The sequence below is a fragment of the Sminthopsis crassicaudata genome, chromosome 5 (assembly GCF_048593235.1).
Source record: "Sminthopsis crassicaudata isolate SCR6 chromosome 5, ASM4859323v1, whole genome shotgun sequence".
Taxonomy (NCBI): Eukaryota; Metazoa; Chordata; class Mammalia; order Dasyuromorphia; family Dasyuridae; genus Sminthopsis; species Sminthopsis crassicaudata.
The window spans coordinates 276,876,671-276,896,298 of record NC_133621.1 but is presented as its reverse complement, the minus strand read 5'-3'; the positions used below and the strand labels follow the sequence as shown (position 1 = coordinate 276,896,298).

Sequence of the window (19,628 nt, the reverse complement as noted above, 5' to 3'; positions counted from 1 at the left end):
TATAGGTTATACCTGTGTAGCCATGCAAAGCATTTCTATAGTAGTCATGTTGTAAAAGAAAACATAGTCCTCCCCCCAAAAAAATTCTCAGGAAAAATAAAGTTTAAAAAATCAACCAAACAAACATACTAAAACATGTTTTAGTTGGTATTCAGATACCATCCTTCTTTTTCTGCGGATGAATAGTACTTTTCATCAGAAGTCCTTCAGAATTATCTTGGGTCATTGTATTGCTGAGAATAGCTAAGTCATCCACAACTGATCATCTTCCCATATTATTGCTACTTTGTACACAGTAATCTCACTTTGCATCATTGAAGCTCATGGAACTCATCATATCTTACAGCATAACAGTATTTCATCATAGTCATGTACCACAACTTGCTCAACCATTCTCTAATTGATGAGCATAGCCTCAATTTCCAATTCTTTGCCCCCAGAAAAGAGGTGCAGTAAATATTTTTGTACATATTGGTCCTTTCAAAAAAATCTCTTTTGGTGTACAGACCTGATAGTGTAAAAAGGTGGAAAATGTGAAAGGGTATGCATGGTTTTACAATCCTTTGGGCATAATTCCAAATTGTTCTACAGAATGGTAGATTAACTTCAAAATTCCACCAACAATGCATTAACATTATTGTTACAGAGGAATATTTAACTCAAAATTATAGCACAAATAAACATATAAGCTTTCCCCTATTCCAAAAGAATAGGTATAAATCCTTTAGTTGATCTCCTTCCAAAAACAGGACTGGGTTTTTGTTGTTTTTTTTTGGCTATTAGCCTTTCATTGTATTTCTAGCACTTAGCATGGTGTTTGGCACACAGTAGGCAGTTAATAAATGCTAATTGACTGATGCTTCCTACAAGATTGCTGATGTCATCTGTTGGAATATTTTGTTATCCATATATTTGCTTCTTCGTCAAGATGCCTTTAAGTCTGTCTCCATGACTATAGAGTCATGTGCTTTGTTCTCGGGCTTGCTGGTAGATTGCTTCTTTTCTGAGATGCTATTTTTTTTATTCTTTCCTTGAAGAATTGCAATTGTGATTTTCTTTCTTCCCTGCAGAGGAGTATTTCAAGGTCTTTTATGAGACAGCTTGAGTCTTTTTCATCTCTTTTATGAGACATACTCATAGCAAATACTTCATTTCTCTGTAAGTGAAAGTTCCTCCCGACTTACTTGATATTTGAATTGGTACAGACCTTTTATTTCATCAGTTCGGGAAAATTCCTTTATAATATATAATTTTAGAGAATTGTCCAGAGTTCTGAAAAGTTTGAGTTAACTCAATTAGCCTGTATTCCAGGTAGGATCTAAATAATATGTGGTCATCCTGATGCCAAATCTGAATTCACAGAGCCTAGTAAAAAAAAAACCCCAACCCCCCAAAAACCAAAAACATATATGTGTATGTATGTGTGTATATATACAAATATAGATGGATATTTGTAATGTTCTAGTTAGCCTTCTGGAGGTCTTTGGACCAGCCTTCGTTTCAGCAGAGTAATCACCACAAGAATAGTCAGAGATAAAGTACAAATTCTCTATTATCTCCTTCACAGGCTGTCTCCTTCACCTGAGGCTCTGCTAGCTTTCGGGAGGACCTCCAGAACGTATCTTGATTTCTGTGGAGGAAGCAGGAGCACCTCCACGACAGTCTTTGCCTTTAAGTCTGTCTCCATTTGAGAGCTTGATCTCCAATCCTCTGCTCCAGTCTTCTGTCTTCTCCCAGCCTGCCTCTGAGTTTGTCCCACTTTATATGCTCTATTACAATTACATCATTACAGTATACTAAGTATAAACCAATCATAATATCACTAGGGAACCATTATTTGTTGTCAGATTAAATCAATTATACTGAACTAAAAAATTCACATGCTAAACTAGATAACCATTGTTTTATCAATTCTATTGAGTACCTTGCTGTAAGAATCATTGTTTCAAGTACATTTCTCCAGAATTCTGGCCCATTACAAATATTCATCCACATATAGTATATGTATATGTATGCATAAGTGAGTGTGTGGTGTATTTGAAATCTGAGACAACCTTAGAGAGACAATTTCATTTATTACACCTGTCTCCTTCTAGTCAACAAGAAATGTGAACTTCTTTCCCCCCTTATCTCTTATCCCAAGCTTTAACAATTTTTTCTCATATTTTACCCAGCTTTGTATTTTTTTCCTAGATAAATGCTATTATCTTTCTCTTCCTCATATTTTAGAAGTCTCTCCAATATGACTATCATTGTTATTGCTCATGGGACATTTGAAGAGACTTCATGGACACTGGTGAAGTGAGGGGGAAAATATTTGTGAATTCATCTGGTTAGTTGTTAAAATAACAAATTGAGCTATTCATACCAGGACACTTTGAGTAATTAAATCGAAAGTTTAATTAGGTGACGCTGTTCAGATTAAAGCAATTAGCTAGTACCTCATATGTTACTCTAGACAGACTTGCGTAGACTAAAATCTAGATGGGGTTATTGTTGACATCCTTTGGCAACTGATTTGTTATTCAGCTGGAAACACAAGCTTGTGACAGGAAAACAGTGAATGGTTGCAGAGTCTGACTTGAAATTCTTGAAGCAAATTATTTATTTATTATTATTTTTTCATAAAAATAACCTTTTAGTCTATGGCTATACCACCCTGAACACGTCTGATCTCGTCTGATCTCAGAAGCTAAGCAGGGTCGGGCCTGGTTAGTACTTGGATGGGAGACCGCCTGGGAATACCCAGTGCTGTAGGCTTAAAAAAATAGCCTTTTATTATTCAAAATATATGCAAAGATAGTTTTCAACTTCACCCTTGCAAAACCTTGTTTTTCATTTTTTTCTCTCTCTTTCCCTCCCTCCCTCTTCTCTTAGACAGCAAGTAATTCAATATAGAATAAACACGTACAATTCTTCTAAGTATTTCCACACTTATCATGAAGTAAATTATTTAGAGGAGTTTGATGAAAGAACCCTCAAATCAAATTTCCCATGAATATATTCCCTTCACTAATAATAATAGGCACCCATTCTGGCACTTAGTTTCCTAGATATCTGTCTGGGGCATTCTAAAGTATAATGACTTGCTCAGGATACATAACCACTAGATGTCAGAGGCAAGATTTAAATCCAGGGCTTTCCAGTTCTAAGGTCTATTTTTTTGTTTTTTCATTATGGAAACATTACGTCTTGACACTTTGCAGATAAGGAAACAGATCCTGAGAGACATGTTCCAAATTTTCATTCAAGCTCCCTTCATATCATGGCATGCTTCCCAAAAGCATATTTCCCAGCCTTTGGGGTTGTCCATTGTATCTGCTAACTAGTTCACTATTATACATAAAGGTATTCCTATTTTGGGATTTGAATTTTTTTTAACTTTTTATTTTCAAAATATAGGCATAGATAGTTTTCAACATTCACTCTTACAAAACCTTGTTTCCAAATTTTTTCTCCCTCCCTTCCCCCTTAGACAATAAGTAATCCAACATGTTATATTTTTCTGTCATTTTAGCCAATCAGAGAAGTGTGTAGTGGTACTTCAGAGTTGCCTTAATTTTCATTTCTATGATCAATAGTGATTTAAAGCATTTTTTTATATGATTACAAATGGTTTTAATTTCTTCATTTGAAAATTCTATTCATTTCCTTTCACCATTTATCAATTGGAAAATGACTTGTAGTCTTAAAATTTGAGTTAATTCTCTCTATATTTTAGAATTGAGGCCTTCATCAGAAACCTTGGATGTAAAAAATGTCTTCCCAGTTTTCTGCTTCTCTTTTAATCTTGTCAGCATTGCTTTTATTAGTACAAAAACTTTTTAACTTAATGTAATCAAAATTATCCATATTGTAATTCATATTCTTTGGCCAGAAATTCCTTCCTTCTCCACAGATATGAGAGGTAGACTACCCTTGGGTCTTTTAATTTGCTTATAGTATCACTTTTCATGTCTAAATCATGAACCCATTTCTACCTTATCTTGCTCTAGGGTGTTAGGTGTTGGCCAATGTCTAGTTTCAACCAAACTAATTTTCAATTTTTGCAGCAATTTTTGTGAAATAGTGAGTTCTTATTGCGAAAGTTGGGGTCTTTGAGTATATCCAACACTAGGTTGCTATAGTTATTGACTATTGTGTCTTGTGAATCTAACTTATTCCACTGATCAACTACTGTATTATTTAGCCAGTACCAAATAGTTTTGATGACTGCTGCTTTAGAATATAGTTTTAATTCTGGTACAGGTAGGTCACCATCATTTGCATTTTTTTCATTAATTCCCTTGGAATCTTTGACATTTTGTTCTTAGAGATGAATTTTGTTATTATTTTTCTAACACTGTAAGTAATTTTTGGTGGTTTTATTGGTATGACACTGAATAAGTAGATTAATTTAGATAGAATTGTCATTTTTATTTTTTTAGCTCTGCCTACTGTTGAGCATTTGACATTTTTTCAATTGTTCATAACTAATTTTATTTGTGTGAAAAGTATTTTGTACTTGCATAAATATAGTTCCTGGCTTTCTCTTGGCAGGTAGACTTCCAAATATTTTATATTATCTACAGGTAATTAAAATAGTATTAGTCTTTCTATGTCTTGCTGCTGGACTACATTGTTAATATATAGAAATGTCAATGATTTATGTAGTTTTATTTTGTATCCTGCAACTTTGCTAAAGTTGTTAATTATTTCTAGTAATTTTTTAGTTGATTCTCTAGTATTCTCTAACTCTACCACCTTATCAACTGCAAAGAGTGATAATTTTGTTTCCTCATTACCTTAATTTCTTTCTTTTTATTTTGTGATTCTATTTATCTAGTTCTGAGAGAGCAAAGTTGAGATCCCCCACTAGTATAGTTTTGCTCTCTATTTCTTCTTGTACCTCTCTTAACTTCTCCTTTAGGAATTTGGATGCTGTACCACTTGATGCATATGTTTAGTATTTCCTCGAAATTTGAATTGTTTCTTTCTGGCTGCTTACAGTATCTTTCTCCTTAATCTGATAATTTGGGGATTTAGCTATAATATTTCTTGGGATCTCTTTCAGGAAGGTGATTGGTGGATTCTTTCAATGGTTATTTTATCCTTTGGTTCTAGGATATCAGGTCAGTTTTCCTTGATGATTTCTTGAAAAATGTTGTCTAGGCTCTTTTTTTTTTAAATCACAGTTTTCCCCCAACCAAAAATTAAACTCGAAATACAAAAATTAAAAGGAGAAATCAATAAAATTGAAAGTAAAAAAACTATTGAATTAATAAATAAAACCAAGAGTTGGTTTTATGAAAAAGCCAATAAAATAGATAAACCTTTGGTAAATTTGATCAAAAAAAAGAAAGAGGAAAATCAAATTGATAGTCTTACAAATGAAAAGGGGGATCTTTCCACCAATGAAGAGGAAATTAGAGAAATAATAAGGAGTTACTTTGCCCAACTTTATGCCAATAAATTTGATAACTTAAGTGAAATGGATGACTTCCTCCAAAAATATAGGCTCCCTAGATTAACAGAGGAGGAGATAAATTGCTTAAATAGTCCCATTTCAGAAAAAGAAATAGAACAAGCTATTAATCAACTCCCCAGGAAAAAATCCCCAGGGCCAGATGGATTCACATGTGAATTCTACCAAACATTTAAAGAACAATTAGCCCCAATGTTATATAAATTATTTGAAAAAATAGGGGATGAAGGAGTCCTACCAAATTCCTTTTATGACACAGACATGGTACTGATACCTAAACCTGGTAGATCGAAAACTGAGAAAGAAAATTATAGACCAATCTCCTTAATGAATATTGATGCTAAAATCTTAAATAAGATATTAGCAAAAAGACTTCAGAAAATCATCTCCAAGATAATACACTATGATCAAGTAGGATTTATTCCAGGAATGCAGGGCTGGTTTAATATTAGGAAAACTATTAATATAATTGACCATATTAATAATCAAATTAATAAGAACCATATGATCATCTCAATAGATGCAGAAAAAGCATTTGACAAAATCCAACATCCATTCCTACTAAAAACTCTTGAGAGTATAGGAATAAATGGATTATTCCTTAGAATAATCAGGAGTATATATTTAAGACCGTCAGTAAGCATAATATGCAATAGAAATAAACTGCAACCTTTCCCAGTAAGATCAGGAGTGAAACAAGGTTGCCCACTATCACCATTACTATTCAATATAGTACTAGAAACGCTAGCCTCGGCAATAAGAGCCGAGAAAGAGATTCAAGGAATTAGAGTAGGAAATGAGGAAATTAAACTATCACTTTTTGCAGATGACATGATGGTATACTTAGAGAACCCCAAAGACTCTGCTAAAAAGCTACTAGAAATAATTCAAAATTTCAGCAAAGTGGCAGGATACAAAATAAATCCACATAAATCCTCGGCATTTTTATATATCACTAACAAAATGCAACAGCAAGAGATACAAAGAGAAATTCCATTCCAAACAAATGTTGATAGTATAAAATATTTGGGAATCCATCTACCAAAGAAAAGTCAGGAATTATATGAGAAAAATTACAAAACACTTGCCACAAAAATAAAATCAGATTTAAATAATTGGAAAGACATTCAGTGCTCTTGGATAGGCCGAGCGAATATAATAAAGATGACAATACTCCCCAAACTAATCTATTTATTTAGTGCTATACCAATCAGACTCCCAAGAAACTATTTTAATGACCTAGAAAAAATAACAACAAAATTCATATGGAAGAATAAAAGGTCAAGAATTGCAAGGGAACTAATGAAAAAAAACTCAGAGGAAGGTGGTCTAAGTGTACCTGATCTAAAGCTATATTATATAGCAACAGTCACCAAAACCATTTGGTATTGGCTAAGAAATAGACCGGTAGATCAGTGGAACAGATTAGATACAAAGGACAAAAAAGGGTACATCTATAGCAATCTAATCTTTGACAAACCCAAAGATTCCAACATTAGGGATAAAAATTCATTATTCGGAAAAAAACTGTTGGGAAAACTGGAAATTAGTATGGCAGAAATTAGATATGGATCCACACTTAACACCATATACCAAGATAAGATCAAAATGGGTCCATGATTTAGGCATAAAGAGGGAGATAATAAATAGATTAGAGGAACAGAGGATAATCTACCTCTCAGACTTGTGGAGGAGGAAGGAATTTATGACCAGAGGAGAACTAGAGATCATTATTGATCACAAAATAGAAGATTTTGATTACATCAAACTAAAAAGTTTCTGTACAAATAATACTAATGCAAACAAGATTAGAAGGGAAGTAACAAATTGGGAAAATATTTTTAAAAACAAAGGTTCTGACAAAGGTCTCATTTCCAAAATATATAGAGAACTGACCATAATTTATAAGAAACCAAACCATTCTCCAATTGATAAATGGTCAAAGGATATGAACAGACAATTCTCAGAGGAAGAAATTGAAACTATATCCACTCACATGAAAGAGTGTTCCAAATCACTACTGATCAGAGAAATGCAAATTAAGACCACTCTGAGATACCACTACACACCTGTCAGATTGGCTAAGATGACAGGAACAAATAATGACAAATGTTGGAGGGGATGTGGGGAAATTGGGACACTAATACATTGCTGGTGGAGTTGTGAAAGAATCCAGCCATTCTGGAGAGCAATCTGGAATTATGCCCAAAAAGTTATCAAACTGTGCATACCCTTTGACCCAGCAGCGCTACTACTGGGATTATATCCCAAAGAAATACTAAAGAGCGGAAAGAGACATATATGTGCCAAAATGTTTGTGGCAGCTCTTTTTGTTGTAGCTAGAAACTGGAAGATGAATGGATGTCCATCAGTTGGAGAATGGTTGGGTAAATTGTGGTATATGAAAGTTATGGAATATTATTGCTCAGTAAGAAATGACCAGCAGGAGGAATACAGAGAGGGTTGGAGAGACTTAAATCAACTGATGCTGAGTGAAATGAGCAGAACCAGAAGATCACTGTACACTTCAACAACGATACTGTATGAGGATGTATTCTGATGGAAGTGGAAATCTTCAACATAAAGAAGATCCAACTCACTTCCAGTTGATCAATGATGGACAGAGGTAGATACACCCAGAGAAGAAACACTGGGAGGGGAATGTAAATTGTTAGCACTAATATCTGTCTGCCCAGGTTGCATGTACCTTCGGATTCTAATGTTTATTGTGCAACAAGAAAATGATATTCACACACATGTATTGTACTTAGACTATATTGTAACACATGTAAAATGTATGGTATTGCCTGTCGTCGGGGGGAGGGAATAAGGGAGGGGGGGTAATTTGGAAAAATGAATACAAGGGATAATATTATAAAATATATATATATATATAATAAAAAAAATTTAAAAAAAATAAATAAATAAATAAATAAAAGATGATTTTGCAACTGAAAAAAAAAAAAAAAATCACAGTTTTGAGGTGCTTAGATTGTCTCTCCAAGATCTATTTTCCAGGTCACTTCTTTTTCTAATGAAGTAGTTTAAGCTTTTTTCCTTTTTTTTTTTATTTTGCTTAATTGATTCTTGATATCTCATTGAGTCATTCACTTCCATTTGTTCAAATCTTATTTTTAGTGAATTATTTTCTTCAGTTAGATTTTTTACCTCCTTTTGCATTTGGCCAATTGAACTTTTAAATGAATTTCTTTGTTCATTGCATTTTCCCCCATTACATCAATTCTATTTTTTTAGAGAGTTGTTCTCTTTTTATATTTCACCGATTGTATTTTTTAAGTTGTTTTTTTTTAGATTCCCACCCTGGTATCCCAGACCTTTTCTGCTGACCTTCTAAGTTACTTTGAGCTTGAAAATGTTTTACTCTGTCTTTTGGGGTGTTCTTATGCTCTCAAAATTTTTTAGAGACATTATTTAAAGGAATTTGGAGGAGTTTGAGAAAGAGGTTGGATAAATTCTTGCCTTTACTTTACCATCATTGCTCCACCTAAAACTCATTATTCTTGCTTTATTCATGTAACTTTAAGTCCCAGTTATTTCCTTTTCCTTTTCATCATCGACTTTTGAAGTTAACCACAGTCTATCTATCTCCCTTATATTAAATGTTCAGGAACATTATTATCCTCCATTATTTTCAATGTTAGTAAGGCTGGGCTGCACAAAGTTTGCAAAACTTTGCCAGATACTTCCAATTTTGCTTTGTACCTTTGTTAGAACACAATTTTATTTAAAGATTTCAACTAAGTAATTTATGTTTTACTAATTCCCAAAGGTACTCTTTCATGTATTCTGATTATCATTGTACTATTTATTGGCTTGTATCTCATTCTTTGATTTAGTCACAAGAATATCCAGATTAATCCTAAAGTCAGTGCAAATTATTGTAAACTATCCTGAAAAGCAATAGACCACCTGGGAAAGGCTAATTTTGATTTTCCTAAAATCAGCACATTTTCATTGCTACGTAAATTTATTCATCTTATCCTTAAGCTTTAAGTATCTTGGGCTGATTAACATTTTGCTCATTTATAAACATGTCCCAAGCACATAATAAAAAGCAAACAGAAGAGTTAATACTTGCATTGTAACTGAAGACCACACATGTGCATCAAGGACATTTTGGTGAATTTTCCAGATGGAATTTTGAACATTCCAACATAGTTTTAACTCAAAATCATCCCCTACCCTTCCTATGATCACACAAGATCATAATGTGTATCAGTCTTTCTGTCTCAGAATTGTTAGAGCACACATTTTTAGCTATTAGAAACTTCAGTGGACTTCTTATTCAATATGCTCATTTTAAAAAGGTTTTGTTGATGTGTTTTGTCTTTAAATTAAACCCTTTTATAGAATATTCAAAACTTCTGAGATCTATTCTAACAATGTTAAACAGTTAAATAAAACAATACAATGACATCATCTGAAAGTAATGTAACATTTTCCATCTATAGCACTGTCTGCCAATCTTTCTACCTAAAATTTTTTAACAATTTTTCTCCTTCCCACTCCTCACTCCATTAAAAATAAAATAAATAAAAGATTTCTTATAACAAATATGGACAGTCAAGCAAAACAAAAGTCTCTCAAAAGTTGTATATAAATTCTCTATCTGCATCCTTATAACTATATCTATGTCCATGTCCATATCTATATGCCATATATGCTATATCTTAGGCCAGAAACATTGTTCCTTGCTTAAATTCTCCTAGTTAGGTAGTGGCAGGCTTGAGATGAGAATGCAGATCTGATTTTAGATTCATTGTTCTATCTGCAGTGCCATGTGACATGATGATCAAAAAAAAAACAAAAACATGGAGATGAAGCTCTCTCAAAGTAATTTGGCATTGTTGGTATTCACTGTTATATCTGTGTTTTTTTTTTTTTTAAATCAATCTAGATTAGATTAAAGTTGAGGTAAAGAATAGCCTCTTTTACTTAGTAGGAAAAATGTAATCAATCTATAAGGGGAAGGAAGGAAGGAAGGAAGGAAGGAAGGAAGGAAGGAAGGAAGGAAGGAAGGAAGGAAGGAAGGAAGGAAGGAAGGAAGGAAGGAAAGAAAGAAAGAAAGAAAGAAAGAAAGAAAGAAAGAAAGAAAGAAAGAAAGAAAGAAAGAAAGAAAGAAAGAAAAAAAGAAAGAAAGAAAGAAAGAAAGAAAGAGAGGAAGGAAGAAAGAAAGAAAGGGAGGAAGAAAGGAAGGAAGGAAGGAGGGAAGGAAAGAAGGAAGGAAGAAAAAAGGAAGGAAGGAAGGAAGTGGAATAGCTCCTATGTAGAGAGATTATTGGTCATTTTCTATTTCCATGATAGAAAAAACAAAAATTTGCAAGGGGTTGCGATTTGTGTTTCTGTGTTTGAATGTGATGAAAACTTTTTATGCCATCATTGACTAAAACTTCATAAGGCAAAATGAGTGTTACAATCAAAAAGAAAGAAAAAACAGAACAATGGCAGCAGCAATAAAATAATAATAATAATAATAATAATAATAATAATAATAATAATAATAATAATAATACCAAGAAAATCTTTGGGGAGATTGTCTTTCATTGCACCTCATTTTAATTTGCTTTCCTTTTCCTCTGTTGGAGAACAGTAGTTATATAAAAGAAATTTAAACTGGCCAGTGAGCTTACTTGCCATTATTCTTGGGACCTCATGATGAATGAGATGATTGGAAAGAAAGACTATTCTCCAGGTAAGAATTCCTTTGTATTGGGGTTGGGCAAAGATACAGGAATTTTGCTTGGAGTTCTGCTATTGGAAAAAACAATATTCACATGTTACCCTTAGCCTGAGGAGTTGGGAATTTGGTTTTGATTTTCTATGAACATTTTCTTGGGGGATTATATTAAAATATTAAAAAGAAAAAATATTAACCTGGGAAGAGCTGTGGAATTCTAAAATCTGCCACTTCTTAACCTGAGTGCTCCTAAGAAAACCATTTTTCTTCTTGGGAATTTGGTTTACTCATCTGTACATTGAGCTAGTTTGATTCAATGATCTTAAATGTCCTTTCAAGGGTAAATCTATGTTTCTATAATATTATTATTACCCTCAAGGTCTGTTTTAATGTCTCTAAATGTTAGAGAATCATCAATCTCCTCCTTCAGCTATATTCTATAGATAAAGATTTCATTGGAAAGTATTTATTTTTTGTGATTCAGCTCCAATGGTAATATACATCTGAAAGGTAAAGGGACAGGTAAGAGGAGGAGAACTGGAAGAGTGGGACTAGAAAGATTAGAATTCAGAGTAAGAATAGACCTTAAGAGCAATAGAGTCCAACTCTACTTGAAATATGTTGCTGCCTACAGAATATTGGAAGAGTGGTCATCCAACCTTTGTCTGAAGGCTTTAAATGAGGGAAGAACCAACTTCTACCCAAGGCAGACCCTTCTCTGTAGAAAAACTTCTTAAATTGTAAATTGTGATTTCCTATGGGCCCATATAATTGAGTGTGAGGGTTGTGAAAATATGATTTCCTATCAGTAAATGTTAGATTTGTATAACTAATTAAGATACTTATATATGTGTGGTTACATAAAAAAAAATGCTGATGAAAAGGATTGTGAGTGAAAAAGTTTAAGAAGTTCTGCCTCTATAGGATAGTTCCAGAGTAGCAGTGGGACAACTAGGAGGTTCAGTGGATAGTGTCAGGTTTGTAGACAGGAAGACTCATCTTCCTGAGTTAAAATCTGACTTCAGATAATTACTAGCTGTGTGACTCTGGGCAAGTCACTTAACCCAGTTCACCCCAGTTTTTCCATCTGTAAAATGATCTGGAAGAAGAAATGGTAAATCATTCTAACTTTTGCCAAGAAAACCCTAAATGAGTCTATAAAGAGTTGGGTGTGGTTGAAAAATGACTGATCAACAACAAAGTGGTAGTTTTTAATTCTTAGGCAGCTAAGTGCCTGTAGAATGGTAGACTAGAGTTAGGAAGACCTGAGTTCAAATCCAGCCTCAAATACTCTGTGTGACTTGGGGCAAGCCTTAACCTAGACAAATTTAACTTCTTTCTGCCCCAATTTCCTAATTTGTAAAATAAGAAAAATAATAACATTTACCTTTCAGAGTTGTAAAGATCAAAGAAATATTTACAAAGTACTTTGTTCTATATAAATTCTCTTCTTCCTCTTTCTCTTCCTCCTCTTTTCCCTCTTCCTGCTCCTTCTCCCCTCCAATCTCATGATCTCATCTTCCTTTCCTTGATTTCCTTGATTTCCTTGCCTTTCTTTCTTTCTTTCTTTCTTTCTTTCTTTCTTTCTTTCTTTCTTTCTTTCTTTCTTTCTTTCTTTCTTTCTTTCTTTCTTTCTTTCTTTCTTTCTTTCTCTTTCTTTCTTTCTTTCTTTCTTTCTTTCTTTCTTTCTTTCTTTCTTTTTTTCTTTCTTTCTTTCTTTCTTTCTTTCTTTCTTTCTTTCTTTCTTTCTTTCTTTCTTTCTTTCTTTCTTTCTTTCTTTCTTTCTTTCTTTCTTTCTTTCTTTCTTTTTCTTTCTTTCTTTCTTTCTCTCTCTCTCTCTCTCTCTCTCTCTCTTTCTTTCTTTCCTCCTCCTTCTCCTCCTTCTTTTCATCTTTCTCTTTCTCCACTTCCTTCTTCTTCTTCTATCATCATCATCATTATTATTAAGTGTCATGAATTCATTTGACAGTCTAGTGAAGCCTATGGAAGCTTTTCTAGAATATTATTTTAAAATAATTGAACAAATAAAAAAAATTGTAATTTAAATAATTAATTAAATAAATAAATTGAATAGATAATTGAAATTAAATAATTTCAGTTAAAGGTCATGAAAACAAAGATATCTTTTTCCCATGCAAGTTTACAGACCCTATGAAATCTATCTATGAACCAAGTGTGTAGATCCCAGGCTGAAAACCTGCTCTGACCATGCAGGGTAAAATGAGTAGAACTAGAACAATTTATATAATGATATATTATATATACATCATACATACATACATATAGATTATATATAATTATAACAATTTATATAATGATAACAATTTTGGGAGAGGTTAGAATGCTATTCTACATAATGATAAACTCTCAATTGAAATAAATGAAGATGAAGCAGGCCATTTGCCCCCTGAAGGAGAAATGATAAATTTAAAAATTGGAAATAAATATGCCTTTGAACTTGGTTAGTTAGGGAATTTGTCTTGTTGGACTATTTAGATGTGAATTGAAGGGTTTGTTTTTTAAATTGCTCAATGAAAGAAGGCAGAGTGGGAATGGAAGATTTTTTTTTTCTGATTGTTTATTTTTGTGCTTTTTTGTTTTTACATAAAGAATTAAAACTTGGCAGAATATTTGATAATTTCTACAGCTACCAACTTTTTCATGACCCCCACATTGTTACATGATGGGGTCACAACCTACATTTTAATAAGATTTGTCATCACAATGTTCTTTTGGTTCTACTCACTTTGCTAAGCATCAATTCATGTCTCTCAAGACACAATAACATTCATATACCATAAGTTATTCAGCCATTCCCCAATTGATGTACATTCACTCGATTTCTAATTCCTTGCCATTGCAAAAAGAGCCACTTACAAGCATTTTTGCATATGCGTGTCCTTTTTTCTCTTTAGGTCTCTTTGGGATACAGAACCAGCAGTGATTCTGCTGGATCGAAACATATGCATAGTTTTATAACCCTTTGGGCATAGTTCTTTTTTTTTATTATATATATATATATTTTATAATATTATCCCTTGTATTCATTTTTACAAATTACCCCCCCTCCCTCTATTCCCTCCCCCCGACGACAGGCAATCCCATACATTTTACATGTGTTACAATATAGTCTAGGTACAATACGTGTGTGTGAATATCATTTTCTTGTTGCACAATAAACATTAGAATCCGAAGGTACATGCAACCTGGGCAGACAGATATTAGTGCTAACAATTTACATTCCCCTCCCAGTGTTTCTTCTCTGGGTGTAGCTACCTCTGTCCATCATTGATCATCTGGAAGTGAGTTGGCTTTTCTTTATGTTGAAGATTTCCACTTCCATCAGAATACATCCTCATACAGTATTGTTGTTGAAGTGTACAGTGATCTTCTGGTTCTGCTCATTTCACTCAGCATCAGTTGATTTAAGTCTCTCCAGGCCTCTCTATATTCCTCCTGCTGGTCATTTCTTACTGAGCAATAATATTCCATAACCTTCATATACCACAATTTACCCAACCATTCTCCAACTGATGGACATCCATTCATCTTCCAGTTTCTAGCTACAACAAAAAGAGCTGCCACAAACATTTTGGCACATATATGTCTCTTTCCGCTCTTTAGTATTTCTTTGGGATATAATCCCAGTAGTAGCGCTGCTGGGTCAAAGGGTATGCACAGTTTGATAACTTTTTGGGCATAATTCCAGATTGCTCTCCAGAATGGCTGGATTCTTTCACAACTCCACCAGCAATGTATTAGTGTCCCAATTTCCCCACATCCCCTCCAACATTTGTCATTATTTGTTCCTGTCATCTTAGCCAATCTGACAGGTGTGTAGTAGTATCTCAGAGTGGTCTTAATTTGCATTTCTCTGATCAGTAGTGATTTGGAACACTCTTTCATGTGAGTGGATATAGTTTCAATTTCTTCCTCTGAGAATTGTCTGTTCATATCCTTTGACCATTTATCAATTGGAGAATGGTTCGGTTTCTTATAAATTATGGTCAGTTCTCTATATATTTTGGAAATGAGACCTTTGTCAGAACCTTTGTTTTTAAAAATATTTTCCCAATTTGTTACTTCCCTTCTAATCTTGTTTGCATTAGTATTATTTGTACAGAAACTTTTTAGTTTGATGTAATCAAAATCTTCTATTTTGTGATCAATAATGATCTCTAGTTCTCCTCTGGTCATAAATTCCTTCCTCCTCCACAAGTCTGAGAGGTAGATTATCCTCTGTTCCTCTAATCTATTTATTATCTCCCTCTTTATGCCTAAATCATGGACCCATTTTGATCTTATCTTGGTATATGGTGTTAAGTGTGGATCCATATCTAATTTCTGCCATACTAATTTCCAGTTTTCCCAACAGTTTTTTCCGAATAATGAATTTTTATCCCTAATGTTGGAATCTTTGGGTTTGTCAAAGATTAGATTGCTATAGATGTACCCTTTTTTATCCTTTGTATCTAATCTGTTCCACTGATCTACCGGTCTATTTCTTAGCCAATACCAAATGGTTTTGGTGACTGCTGCTATATAATATAGCTTTAGATCAGGTACACTTAGACCACCTTCCTCTGAGTTTTTTTTCATTAGTTCCCTTGCAATTCTTGACCTTTTATTCTTCCATATGAATTTTGTTGTTATTTTTTCTAGGTCATTAAAATAGTTTCTTGGGAGTCTGATTGGTATAGCACTAAATAAATAGATTAGTTTGGGGAGTATTGTCATCTTTATTATATTCGCTCGGCCTATCCAAGAGCACTGAATGTCTTTCCAATTATTTAAATCTGATTTTATTTTTGTGGCAAGTGTTTTGTAATTTTTCTCATATAATTCCTGACTTTTCTTTGGTAGATGGATTCCCAAATATTTTATACTCTCAACATTTGTTTGGAATGGAATTTCTCTTTGTATCTCTTGCTGTTGCATTTTGTTAGTGATATATAAAAATGCCGAGGATTTATGTGGATTTATTTTGTATCCTGCCACTTTGCTGAAATTTTGAATTATTTCTAGTAGCTTTTTAGCAGAGTCTTTGGGGTTCTCTAAGTATACCATCATGTCATCTGCAAAAAGTGATAGTTTAATTTCCTCATTTCCTACTCTAATTCCTTGAATCTCTTTCTCCCCAGATTATACTTTTTTCCCTTGACCCCCCTGATCCCCCTCCCCGATATTTAATTTACAGACCCCCCTTGTGACGAGCAACCCTCCCTCTTTTTTTTTTTTTAGGATCCCTCCCCCCTCCCACTAGTCCCTTCACTTATTCTCCTTTTCCTTTTCCCTTTTCCTCTCCCCCCTTTTAATGAGGTGAGAGAAAATTCTCTGAAAAACAAATATGTTAATTATTTACTCTTTGAGCCTCTTCTGATGAGAGTAAGATTCACACAATGATTCTCCCCCTCACTAAGTTCCCTCAGATATGGTGTATTTTCTATGTCTCTTCCTGGGATGTAGTTTCCCTCTTTTTATCACTCCTTCCCCTTTTTCTGAACCGACCTCCTTCCCTTTACTACACCCCCCTTTTTTTCTTTTATATCAGTAAAATCAAATTATCCTTGAGTATTTTTTATATACCCACAACAGAGTTACAGTTCTCAAGGGTTCTGTGTACCTTTTTCTGTTTCTCTTCAGTCTTGTGGATGTAGATCAAATTTTTTGTTTAAGTCTGTTTTTTTTCTTAGAAACGTATAGAATTCCTCTGTTTCATTGAATGACCATCTTCTTCCGTGGAAAAAGATGCTAAACTTAGCTGGGTAGTTCATTCTTGGTTGCAGTCCTTGATCTTTTGCCTTACGGAATATCAGGTTCCAGGCCCTTCTATCTTTTAATGTGGAGGCAGCCAGATCTTGGGTGACCCTTATTGTGGCACCTTGGTATTTAAATTGTTTTTTTCTAGCTGCTTGCAGGATTTTCTCCTTTGTGTGGTAATTCTGCAGCTTAGCCACTATATTCCGTGGTGTTCTTTTTTTAGGGTCTATTTCAGAAGGAGTTTGATGAATTCTTTCCACATCTACTTTCCCTTCTGTTTCTATTATCTCTGGACAGTTCTCTTTGATAATTTCCTGTAAAATAGAATCTAGGCTCTTTTTTTGGTCATAGTTTTCTGGAAGTCCAATAATCCGCAGATTATCTCTCCTAGATCTATTTTCCAGGTCTATAGATTTTCCCAGTAAGTATTTGACGTTGTTCTCCAGCTTCTCATTTTTTTTTTTTTTGTTTGACTGATTCTTGGGTTCTCTGTGAATCATTCATTTCTATTTGTTCCATCCTGACTTTTAAGGAGTTATTTTCTTCTTTCACAGTTTTTAGTTCTTTTTCTAAATGCCCAATTTCGTTTTTAAATGAATTATTTTGCTCTATTGAATTTTTTTCCATTTCCCTAATTTTTTTTTTTGAGAATTATTTTCTTTTTCCAATTCAGAAATTCTATTTTCTTGAGACTTTTTTATCTTTTCCAATTCAGAAATCCTACTTTCTTGTGTTTTTTTAACCTTTTCTAATTCACTAATTTTGTTTCCCTGCATCTCCTGTGAATTCTTTATTTTTTCCAACTCCAATTTCAGGACGTTGTTATTCTCTATCATAGTTTCCCTTTCCTTTCCCCATTTTTCTTCGATCTCCCTCAATTTTTTAAGAGCTTCTTCTAGGAGAGAGTTATGTGATGGGGGGCAGGAATCGTTCCCCTTTAGGTTGTTATCTGATTCTCTGCTGTCAACTTCCTCGGGGTTGGATACCCGCTCTTTCTCTGTATAGAAGGAATCTATGGTTTTTCTAGCTTTTTTGCTCATATTTAAAAAAATCTTTTGGGGTCTGTCCCTGGGGTAGGAAATTATTTATTTACTTCTTTACCAGCTTCCTCCCAGACTGGATGGATGCAGAGGCTCCTGCGCCTGAGCTAAGATGGAGCTCTGGTAGAGAGTTCCCCACCCCCTCCCTGGAAGTGCCTCAGAGGTGACTAGCACTACTGTGCTTCGAGGGCGTAGAATAGTAAAGACAGCACAAAGCCCAGCCTATGTGTCCGGGTGGGGAGTGGATGTCTGCAGCAGGTGACGTGAGAAGCCCCTGTGCTCAAACTGGAAGTGTCTGCCAGGATCCGTGGTCCCTAGTTCAAAGGTTCCGCTTCTCTGGGACTTCCTGGAGCTGAGTTCCACTCCCTCCAGCTAAGCTAGGCAGTGTGTGTTGCCTTGGGCCGTATCCACCCACTTGTCAGTCTCTTAACTATTCTCAGGAGGTAGCTGAGGCCACACCCCCTGGTGCCAAGTCTGTTGAGTCACCCCCAGGATCAGGGAAAATCTAATTTGAGTTTTAAAATATTTTGGCTTTCTCTTCTGAACTGCTAAATAATTAGCAGAGAAGAGCTAACAGCCTGTGCCAGATTCCTTTACCTCAGTGGCTTCTCTGATCCCAGAGCCCTTCCCAGCGCAATGGGCACAGTGTGCCCCTACCCCACCGTCTGTGCTGGTCTCTCTTATTCCTCCCCCGGGAACTGACCTTTCCTGTTGAAACTCCAGATTCTCTTCAGCTGGTAAGTCGTGCTTCCAGTCCTTGTGGTATCTATCAGTCCTGAGCTAATTTTGAGACTTAATTTATCTAATTGGTTGTGAGGGAGTGAGGACGTTCACTGAGTCGTGTGTTTCTTCTCCGCCATCTTGGCTCCCGGGAATGGAAGATTAATATAAAATATCTATTTTTTTTTTAAAAGGTATAATTTTTTTTAAAAAGTAAACCTTTCTCCTAAACTATTATGAACTGTTTTCTCTTAAAATTAATCTAAAATGTTTATTTTGCAATGCCTATTCACTGGTTCTAATTCCTCTTTGGCCAAACAGAACAATTATATTCTCTCTTCTCACTAACAGCCATTCATATATTGTCATTTACTCCTTTTTGTATCCTCAGTGCTTGGCACCTAATAGCGTGCAGTGCCTGGAACATAATAGGCACTTAGCAAATGTTTATTGACTGACTAAATTTAGTTTCCATGTCCCTGATGAGTCTTTTCTATGCTAATAATTCCTATTTCTAAACTTTTGGGAAGATTTTCTTTCTATTCAGTTATTGGTTGGTTTGCAATGTTTCTCCTATTTCTTTCAGTTAAACCTATTATAAAGCATGAATTCAATACTCCTGACCATATGGTCTGCTTTCTCCCAGATGCTTCTCCACATCCTTCCTATAATATGGAATCTAGGGTTGAGAGATACTTCAGATAAGACGACTAGTATGACTATCATGGTAATCTAAGATCTAATTCAGTTTCTTGACTGCCACATCTTCTTGTTGACTTTAATTGAACTTACAGCCACGAAAAGTCTCAGATCTTTTTAATGGAATGTCATCTGTCCTATGCATCATTCATATTATACTTATTTAATTTAATTTATTTATTTAATAGTTTTCCCAGTTACATTCAAAGCAATTTCTTTTGCATATGCTTTAAAAATTTTCGAGTTT

General features: G+C 34.3%; 1 non-coding gene across 1 annotated transcript; it reads left to right on the top strand.

Moving 5' to 3' along the window:
- The first annotated feature begins 2,641 nt into the window (after positions 1-2,641).
- Positions 2,642-2,760, top strand: LOC141545242 (5S ribosomal RNA). Its single transcript, XR_012482932.1, has one exon. It is a non-coding gene; the product is annotated as a 5S ribosomal RNA (ribosomal RNA).
- The last annotated feature ends 16,868 nt before the right edge of the window (positions 2,761-19,628 follow it).